Below are 10023 nucleotides of genomic sequence, written 5' to 3'. Positions count from 1 at the left end.
GGTGGGAAAATGTGGGATACAAATGTAACAAATAAATAAATAAATAATTTAGGCTTGAGGATTTACACCGGGGTTTAGTTGGTGTAAGTGCTCATGCCTACAGTTAGGCGTGGGTCTTGGTGCTAAACTCTATTCTATAAACAGAGCCTAACTTTGAGCACCATTTATAGAGTAGCGTGGTTATTTTCAGCACCAATTTTTCATCACCATTTATAGAATGTGGTCCAAATTACTTAAGAAGGGTGTTACCTTTTATTTGTCCTCTACCATTATGGCACATACTCCTGCTCAAACTCTTAGGGGTCCTTTTACTAAGTAGAAAGTGGCCTGCGATAGTATGGGCTCGTGTTTTTGGCATGCGCTGGGCCATTTTTTTTACCGTGGCTGGGATAAAAAGCATGTTTCAATGGGGCAGTAAATGGTTGGCTGTGCGCTAAAATTAAAAGTAGTGCATGGCTATTTACTGCCTGAGCCCTTACTGCCACCCGTTGACCTAGTGGTAAGGGCTTACGCACTAGTCTTGCGGTAATCATGCAGTACGTGCCAATATGGCCATGCTGCCGATTACTGCTGGGAACACCCCCTGCAGTAGAAAATAGAAAAGTATTTTCTACTGCAGGAAACAGTGAGGGACATAATCGAACGCGGACGCCCAGCCATCTTCATGGGCGACTATCTCCGAGGACGGGTCCGCGAAGGGGCGGGACAGACCGTATTTTCGAAAAAGATGGGCATCCATCTTTTGTTTCGATAATATGGTTGGTGCCGGGCAAATGCATCAGATTTGGGCGGATTTGAGATGGGCGGTATCGGTTTTCAGCAATAATGGAAACCGAAGCCGCCCAGCTCAAAAACGAACAATTCCAAGGCATTTGGTCTTGGGAGGGGCCAGGATTCGTAGTGCACTGGTTCCCCCTTACATGCCAGGACACCAACTGGGCACCCTAGGGGCACTGCAGTGGACTTCAAAAATTGATCCCAGGTGCAGACCTCCATTACCTTGTGTGCTGAGCCCCCCAAATCCCCCCAAATCCCACTACCCACAACTGTACAACACTACCATAGCCCTAAGGGGTGAAGGGGGGCACCTACATGTGGGTACAGTGGGCTTTTGGGGGGGGTTGGAGGACTCACATTTACCACCACAAGTGTAACAAGTAGGGGGGATGGGCTTGGGTCCACCTGCCTGAAGTCCACTGCACCCACTAGCAACTGCTCCAGGGACCTGCATACTGCTGTCATGGAGCTGGTTATGACATTTGAGACTGGCATACAGGCTGGCAAAAAAAGTTTTTTAAGTTCTTTTCTTTTGGTGGGAGGGGGTTAGTGACCTCTGGAGGAGTCAGTGGAGGTCATCCCCGATTCCCTTCGGTGGTAATCTGGGCAGTTGGGGTACTTTTTGGGGACTTGTTCGTGAAAAAAAACGGTCCAAAAAAAGCGGCCCAAATTCTCGCAACTTCCGCCCTTCTTTTTTCCATTATCGGCCGAGAGCGCCCATCTTTCCTTAGCCGATAAACACGCCCCAGTCCCGCCTTCACCACGCCTCCAACACGCCCCCGTCAACTTTGGTCGTTCCCACGACAGACTGCAGTTGGAGGCGCCCAAAAATCGGCTTTCGATTATACCGATTTGGGCGCCCATGAGAGAAGGGCAACCATCTCCCGATTTGGGTCGAAATATGGGCGTCTTTCTCTTTCAAAAATAAGCCTGAGTTCGTGCTAACCTTGAAATTACTGCAGGGCACCCACACTACCCCTGCAATAGTGCTGATTTGGCGCACACTACCCCACACATTAGTCCTATTGCTGCTTAGTAAAAGGACCCCTTGGATCTTTGCATGATGGACAATTTCTTATTCCATCCCCCAAGTTAGCTCACCTTGATTCAACTCATCAATGTGCTTTCTTCTGTAATGCACCTCTGCTTTGGAATTCCTTACCTATGGCCCTGCATATGGAACCTTCTTTCTGTGCGTTAAAAGTGATTTTTAAAATGCACTTATTTCATCAAGTATATGACAATTGTTAATTTTAGCCTCTGAGCAGACATGGGAGCATACAGTAAAGAGACCATTTACTAAGCAGTGCTAAAAAGTGGCCTGCGCTATCCTCAGTGCAGGTCTTTACCGTGCGCTAAGGCCACTTTTAGCACTGCCAGGAAATGGCTGATTTTTCTATTTGGTCAATAATGGCCAAGCACTAATCTTCCCATTAGCACATGAGCACTTACCGACACCTAGAAACATAGAAACATGACGGCAGATAAAGGCCAAATGGCCCATCCAGTCTGCCAATCCTCTGTAACTCCCAACTCTTCCTTTTCCTAAGGGATCCCACGTGCTTATCTCATGACTTCTTAAATTCTGACACAGTCCTCGACTCCACAACCTTCACCGGGAGGCCATTCCACGTTTCCACCACCCTTTCTGTGAAATAATACTTTCTTAGATTCCTCCTCAGCCTATACCCCCTTAACTTCATTGTATGCTCCCTTGTTCTACAGTTTTCCTTCAGTTGAAAAAGGTTCACTTCCTGTACATTAGTGCCCTTGAGATATTTAAACATCTCTATCATATCTTCTCTCTCCCTCCTCTCTTCCAGCGTATACATGTTGAGCTTCATAAGCCTGTCCCTATATTTTTTGTGTTCAAGACCGCTTACTAATTTTGTAACCGCCTTCTGGACCAAATCCATCCTGTTTATATCTTTCCGTAGGTGTGGTCTCCAGAACTGCACACAGTACTCTAAATGGGGCCTCACTAGAGACTTATATAACGGCACTATCACTTCCTTTTTCCTGCTGGTCATCCCTCTCTTTATACACCCAAGCATCCTTCTGGCTTTGACCCTCGATTTTTCTACCTGTTTGGAAGCTTTAAGGTCATCAGACACAATCACCCCCAAGTCCCGCTCTTCTTTCGTACACAGAAGCACTTCACCCTCCTACATTGTACCGTTCCCTTGGATTCTTGGGACCCAAGTGCACGACCCTGCATTTTTTTAGCATTAAATCTTAGTTGCCAAATATCGGGTCATTCCTTCAGCTTCGCTAAGTCCTTCCTCATGTCATTCACACCCTATTTTCTAGGCGGTAAGGGCTCTCATACTAATCGCAGCTGCACTAACCGATTAGTGCAGAACACACCTATTCTCTGCCGTCAACACATACATGCAAAAACTACTGTGGGATTCCCGAATGTGCCCACAGTAGTGCATTTTAACCTGCAGTAAACAAACGTTAGTGCTTATCACAGCTTAGTCATAGGACCCCTTAGTCGCCTACAAAATTGATATGTTTTGTACTGCTTTTACTATTACAGGGGCCAGTTTACTAAAGAGTTGTCATGTGGCAACCCGGAACTACCGCTGGCCCAACACGGGTGCCTATGGTACTCCCATCTCCCGTGTGCGCGCCATTTCAGGTACTAGTGGAAATATTTAACAAATATTTCTGCAAAGGGTTACCCGGCTGTCATGATTTGGCGATATATCAAATCACTACTACTATTTAGCATTTCTATAGCGCTACAAGGCATACGCAGCGCTGCACAAACATAGAAGAAATACAGTCCCTGCTCAAAGAGCTTACAATCTAGTAGACAAAAAATAAAGCAAACAAATCAATTAATGTGTAGAGGAAAGAGGAGAGGAGGGTAGGTGGAGGCGAGTGGATACAAGTGGTTACGAGTCAAAAGCAATGTCAAAGAGGCGGGCTTTCAATCTAAATTTAAAAATGGTGAAGGATGGAGCAAGACGTAGGGGCCCAGGAAGTCCACCATAAACCATAAACCATTAAATGTTGCTGAATATCAGCAGATAGCTCCACACAAGCGATTTAACCAGGCAGGAGCTTATCCTGTCCAGTATAACACTTTGAATAATCAATCTCTATGTTATATTTTTGTGGTGAGGGAGGGCTAAAAGTATTCTAGAGAAAACATGAAAGAAACAGTGCTCTAAATAAAGATCACTTTGTTCTTTCTCAGGTGTTTCTCTTCAGCTCAAGCTCTTTTTTTCTTGGGCATGTGATGATCATTTAGTTGCCGCATCTCAAGAAAGATATAGTGGAATTGGAAAAGGTGCAGCGAAGGGCGACTAAAATGATAGCGGGGATGGGACGACTTCCCTATGAAGAAAGACTAAGGAGGCTAGGGCTTTTCAGCTTGGAGAAGAGACAGCTGAGGGGAGACATGATAGAGGTGTATAAAATAACGAGTGGAGTGGAACAGGTGGATGTGAAGCGTCTGTTCACGCTTTCCGAAAATACTAGGACTAGGGGGCATGCGATGAAACTACAGTGTAGTAAATTTAAAACAAATCGGAGAAAATTCTTCTTCACCCAACGCGTAATTAAACTCTGGAATTCGTTTCCGGAGAACGTGGTGAAGGCGGTTAGCTTGGCAGAATTTAAAAAGGGGTTAGACAGTTTCCTAAAGGACAAGTCCATAAACCGCTACTAAATGGACTTGGGAAAAATCCACAATTCCAGGAATAACATGTATAGAATGTTTGTACGTTTGGGAAGCTTGCCAGGTGCCCTTGGCCTGGATTGGCTGCTGTTGTGGACAGGATGCTGGGCTCGATGGACCCTTGGTCTTTTCCCAGTGTGGCATTACTTATCATCAATATATATAAACGGCGAGTGACCGTACTCACCGCAAATGCGCAGTAGAGACTTCCCTCTCTGTCCCGCCCCCGCGTCAATACGTGATGACGGGGGGGGGGGGGGCGGGACAGAGAGGGAAACTGCGCCGCCGACGTTGCTACCGCTCCCTCCCCCCACTCGGAGTCGCCGCCGTCACCCCTCCACCCGGCCCGGGCCCTCCCTTCCCTTCCCTTCTGAACTTACAGATCCATTCGCTGAACGCAGCAACGCACATCAGCTGAGCTGCAGTGAGCCCTTCCTTCTTTGCCTGTGGCCCCGCCCTCCTGTGACATAACGTCAGCGAGGGCGGGACACACACAGGCAGAGAAGGAAGGGGCAGCTCAGCTGATGTGTGTTGCCTGCGTTCGGCGAATGGATCTGTAAGTTCAGAAGTGAAGAGAGGGCTCGGACCAGGTGGAGGGGTGGCGGCGGCGACGACTTCGAGGGGGGGGGAGCGGTGGCGACTTCGCGGGGGGGGAGGGGAGCGGTGGTGACCGCGGGGGGAGGAAAACCTCTATACCAGCCCGTTTTTACGGGCTCAACGGCTAGTGTACTTATATCACACAGTGGTTGACCATTTTTGCATTGGGGTCAGTGGCAGGAGAATATAGTTTAAGCTGAATGATTCATTCTCAGTAAGTACAAAGTTGAAAGCATGTTTTTCTACAGAAAATTAAGCTGAAATTACCATCATGAAGTGGCAAGCTTACATGTGGGAGCTGAGTCTAAAATAATTTAGCATACACATAAAAATTATCCTTAGTAGCTTAGCTACCAAGAGAGCAATTTTCAAATGGTCTGCCTAGCTGCATAGTTCAAGAGTACAAATTGTACTTAGTTTTCAGGGGGAAATTTTGCTCATGAGTACAATATAGATCCACAAACTCTGCTCCTGCTCTTCCTGCCGGCAGATTTTGCTGGAAATAACCTGTGTAGATTTGAAATTATAATTCATATACATTGCTTTCCAACCACACCCTGAATTATAGCCCTCGGTATGCCTCCCTTTAATCATACTAAAAATATGTTCACGTACATGTAGCCAGATTGAGTGCAAATAGCCCATTTATTTTTCTCCTTGTTAATGATATGCACAAAGGACATATTCTAACAGACATACATAAGTCTGTGGCTCTACACATCCTGAAAAGATATGGATGGGTTAAAGTGTAAATTTTAAGGGGCTTCAAAGTTAGCATCAGAACTTTAAGTACAAGAAGAGTGCTGGGCAGACTTCTACGGTCTGTGCCCTGAGAATGGCAAGGACAAATCGAACTCGGGTATAAATATAAAGTATTGCATACCATGTAAAATCAGTTTATCTTGTTGGGCAGACTGAATAGACTGCACAGGTCCTTATCTGCTGTCATTTACTATGTTACTATCAGGCTCATTTTCAAAAGACATGGATGTCCAAAAAGTGACTTAAATCAGCACTTGTACGTCCTTCTCACAGAGATGTCCAAATCGGTATAATCAAAACCTGATTTTGGATGTCTTTGTCAGAAGTCCATCACAAGGACGTCCAAATCTCAAGGGGGTGTATCGGAGGCGTGTTCGAGGCGGGACTTGGGTGTTCCTAAGACTTGGACTTCTTTGAGCCATAATATAAAAAACAAAGACGCCCATGACTAAGACTTGGATGGCACAAAAGGTGCCTGAAATGACCAGATGGCCACTGGAGGGAATCGGGGATGACCTCCCCTTACTCCCCCACTGGTCACTAACCCCCTCCCACCCTCAAAAAACATGATTAAAAATATTACTTGCCAGTCTCTATGCCAGCCTCAGATGTCAGTACAACAGAAAAAGTGGGAGGGTGACCAAGGATACCAAAGACTGGAAGATGTATGCTGATGAAAGGAGTTTATTGAAGACTCGACACAACATTGTGTTTCGGCCGTTAGGCCTGCATCAGGAGTCTATAAAATGTGTATTTACAATAAAAGTTAAAAACAAATCAAATACAAAACAATATACATGTAGAATATACATAAATATATAAATATATGCAAAACTAATTTAAAAAATAAAACGATTATTTTCTCATTATAAATGCAATAAAAATTACAAATAAATATGTTATGACTCAAAATGTATGTAAAAAATAAAAATGATATTCCGGTCGTTAAGTGTTAAATCAAAAAATTATAAATGTATACTAAATGTTAAAAACATATCAACTATAAAATAATATGTAAATAAATTGCACAAATATATATAAATGTAAAAAACATAAAATTTTATTTTATCATTTTTTATTTATTATGTGTTATTTCTATTATATTAAATATATTTTATGTCTCACCAATATACATATTCATATACATTTTATTATGGATTCTTTTCAATATCTTGGAATCTACTTAGGCTATCAACTCTCCTTTCAAGCCCAAGTTTCTGCTGTCTCTAAATCTTGTTCCAACATGCCACTCAATTCAAAGTTATATAGATAAATCAGCCTGGGATAAAGGGAGTAGTGGCAACCCAACTGGACTACTGCAATCCAATTTACACTGGACTCAGCTCTTGTCTCCTGAAGCACTTGCAAGCTGTTCAAAATATGTCTTCTGGCACAGGCAAACTGTACTTCACATGGGTTCACCACCCTACCTTGCTACAACCATCTCATCCTGTACTCCTACCAGATGCTTTAGTGCTATGAGACAACATTGTATCTCTATTCCCTCAGTCATCTGCTCCCAATTTGCTTCTGTCAAACAAAGAGGCTCATTTTCAAAGCATATAGATGTCTCAAAATGGCTAAAAAGAGTCCATCTGCCAAAAACATCCAAACTGCAATTTTCAAAAGGCAGAATTTGGATGTCCTACAGTGCAGTTCATCCAAACAGCCTGTGGGCATGTTGTAGGTGTTAGGGTGGGACTAGAGAGGACCCAAATTTAGGATGTCCAACAGTGATAATCAAATTGGAAGAAACATACAAATAAAAAAAAAGGGCATCCTGAGTTAGACCTGTTTCAATCTCATCCAGGCTATAAAAAGGTGCCCTGATGGAGTAGCTGACCACTAGAGGGATAAAGGAATGACCCCTTCTTAACCCCAAGTGGTTACTGTTCCCCTTCTTCACCCCAAAAGGTGACACAGAAAAGGGAAACTAGGCTCCCTGACAACATCAGGTATTACGGGCAGTAGTAGACAGGTCTGAATGGTAGCCTCGTGGTCAGTGCAATAGAGTATAAACCAGGGGCTCCAGATTCACATCCCACTTCAACTCTTTCTCTTTTTTTTTTTACCTTTAAATTTTGAGCACTCTAGAAACAGAGATATACCTACTGTACCTAAATATTAAAGACACCTGCAAGTCTGAGGGCTACTGAGGTGGTTCACATTCAGGTACAATAGGTCCGGTCCCAGGAGGGATCGCCATTTAAAATATCAGAGTAGCAGTAGAATATGAACCCAGGTGCCCTGAATTAAAGCCCACTACACTAACCACTAGGCTGCCACTCTGCTCTGCAGAGATATCTGTGTGGCCATTTTTATACAAATGCTACCAGACTGATATCCTTGTCCCTGTTTTTTTTGGCATCCATTACCTTATCATTTTAGTTTGGAAAATGGCTGTTCATTTTGGACATTCTCACGTATTTTTGAACAGGAAACCTCAATGTTTTTCGTATTCAAAAATGGCTGTGAGATAGGTGTTGTTTTGGATGATATGAGCAAGACGCCACAATTATGACCTGGATTTTTTTTTTAATGCCTCTCAAAGTGCCTCTTTCTGCATCTCCCCCTTCCTAAGGAATGCACTTCCTCTATTTCTCTGTATTGAGTTGTTCTACCCAAAGTTCAAATCTTTGCTCAAAATACCTCTCTTCTCTCTTGTGTTCCCAGGAATGGTTGATGTGACACAGTAGCATCCTCAGTGACTGGAGTAGGTCTAGCAACCCCCCCCCCCCCCCCCCTACCCCCAAGCACACACTCTTATTGCTCTTCACTTCTATCTCCTCCATTACTTCTCTGGCCTACCCATTAATTATAGATTATTTCTACCTGTCCTATGTAAACCACTTTGATTACCGTCCTGAAGGGCAGTATATCAAGAAACTGAATAAACATATACATAAACATCTTCTTTCCAGTTCACTCCCTTCTCCCTCCCTTGATGTACTGCTAGATGTCAGATAATACCATTTTGAGGAATGGTACCATCAGAGTATTTTATTTATTTATTATTTATTTATTTGTAGCATTTGTGACCCACATTTTCCCACCTATTTGCAGGCTCAATGTGGCTTGCATTATGCCGTGACGGCGATCGCCATTTCCAGGTACAGAATTTCAAATGGTAATACATTTAGTTGTATACATACATGGTAAGCAGGAATACATTATGGTATTGCATACAAATGATTTTGCATCAAGGTGCATACATATATGGTACAGAGGAATGCATTATGGTATTGCATAGAGGTTTCTAAGTGATAAAATGAGTTGTAACATAAGTTAGGTCGTCGACTATAGAGATGTCATCTTCAGTTTAGGAAATAGATTGGTAGTGCATATTGTGTAGCTTTCTTTAATAGCAGTGAGGTTAAACAGTCAAGTGACAAGAGTTCGGTTTTGTCTAGTTCGTGTAAAGTCTATTTATTTTGTATATAAGATGGAACATTATGGTAAGCCTTCTTGAACAGGTTCGTTTTCAGTAGTCTACGGAAGATTGTTAGCTCATGTAGGAATAGGAGAGTAGAAGAGTAGGAGAGACTGGTAACAGCTCTTGATCCTACTCCTTCCAAACAACCAGGGATTTCTAAGAGGGGGTAAGGGCAGGATGCCTGACACATAGGGCTAGATGCATTAAGCTTTCCGAGCCAGCAATGTGGGTTTTAAACTGGTTTTAGCCAGTTTAACGTGCAAGTAGTAAACAGGGATATGACCAAAGGGCATTTTCCGATCACGGTAGCAGCTAGTGAAAACGGAATGCAAATGATCCAAAGGCTATTATAATGAGCTGCACTACCATTGCAAGGCTATTATAATGAGATGCACTACCGTTTTCAGATCCCCTTACCGTGGAAAACCTAACAGGAGGTCTGCACCTCTCGTTGGGGCTGCTGTGAGGGAATCGGAAGAAGGATCTAGACTCCCCAGTGCTTACAGCCCACAGAATTTATCCTGCGACCAAGGAAATATCCTAACCGCCCCAGTAAGACCCCAGTCCACGAGAGGATGTGACCGCCGCTTCTCCCGTTCAGATGAATTAACTCAGCACATCAGGATATCGCAGCGATCACCTGACCACCTCACCACCCACACGGGTGCTGGTTCACAGGCGATGGTGACTGCAACGGCTCAGGGGTGTTTGTGTTTGGCAGGGAGAGATCGGTAGGAAGATCCAAGTGCTCATCAGGGACGTC

The 10023-nt window shown here is 43.9% G+C and overlaps 1 long non-coding RNA gene across 1 annotated transcript; it reads left to right on the top strand.

Annotated features, from left to right (window-relative positions):
* The first annotated feature begins 897 nt into the window (after window positions 1-897).
* LOC115460586 lies at window positions 898-9535 on the top strand. Its single transcript, XR_003940520.1, has 3 exons — window positions 898-908; window positions 3678-3679; window positions 9453-9535. It is a non-coding gene; the product is annotated as an uncharacterized LOC115460586 (long non-coding RNA).
* The last annotated feature ends 488 nt before the right edge of the window (window positions 9536-10023 follow it).

Source organism: Microcaecilia unicolor, chromosome 1, assembly GCF_901765095.1.
Source record: "Microcaecilia unicolor chromosome 1, aMicUni1.1, whole genome shotgun sequence".
NCBI lineage: Eukaryota > Metazoa > Chordata > Amphibia > Gymnophiona > Siphonopidae > Microcaecilia > Microcaecilia unicolor.
The sequence above is the reverse complement of the archived record's forward strand: the minus strand, read 5'-3'. Positions and strand labels throughout refer to the sequence as shown.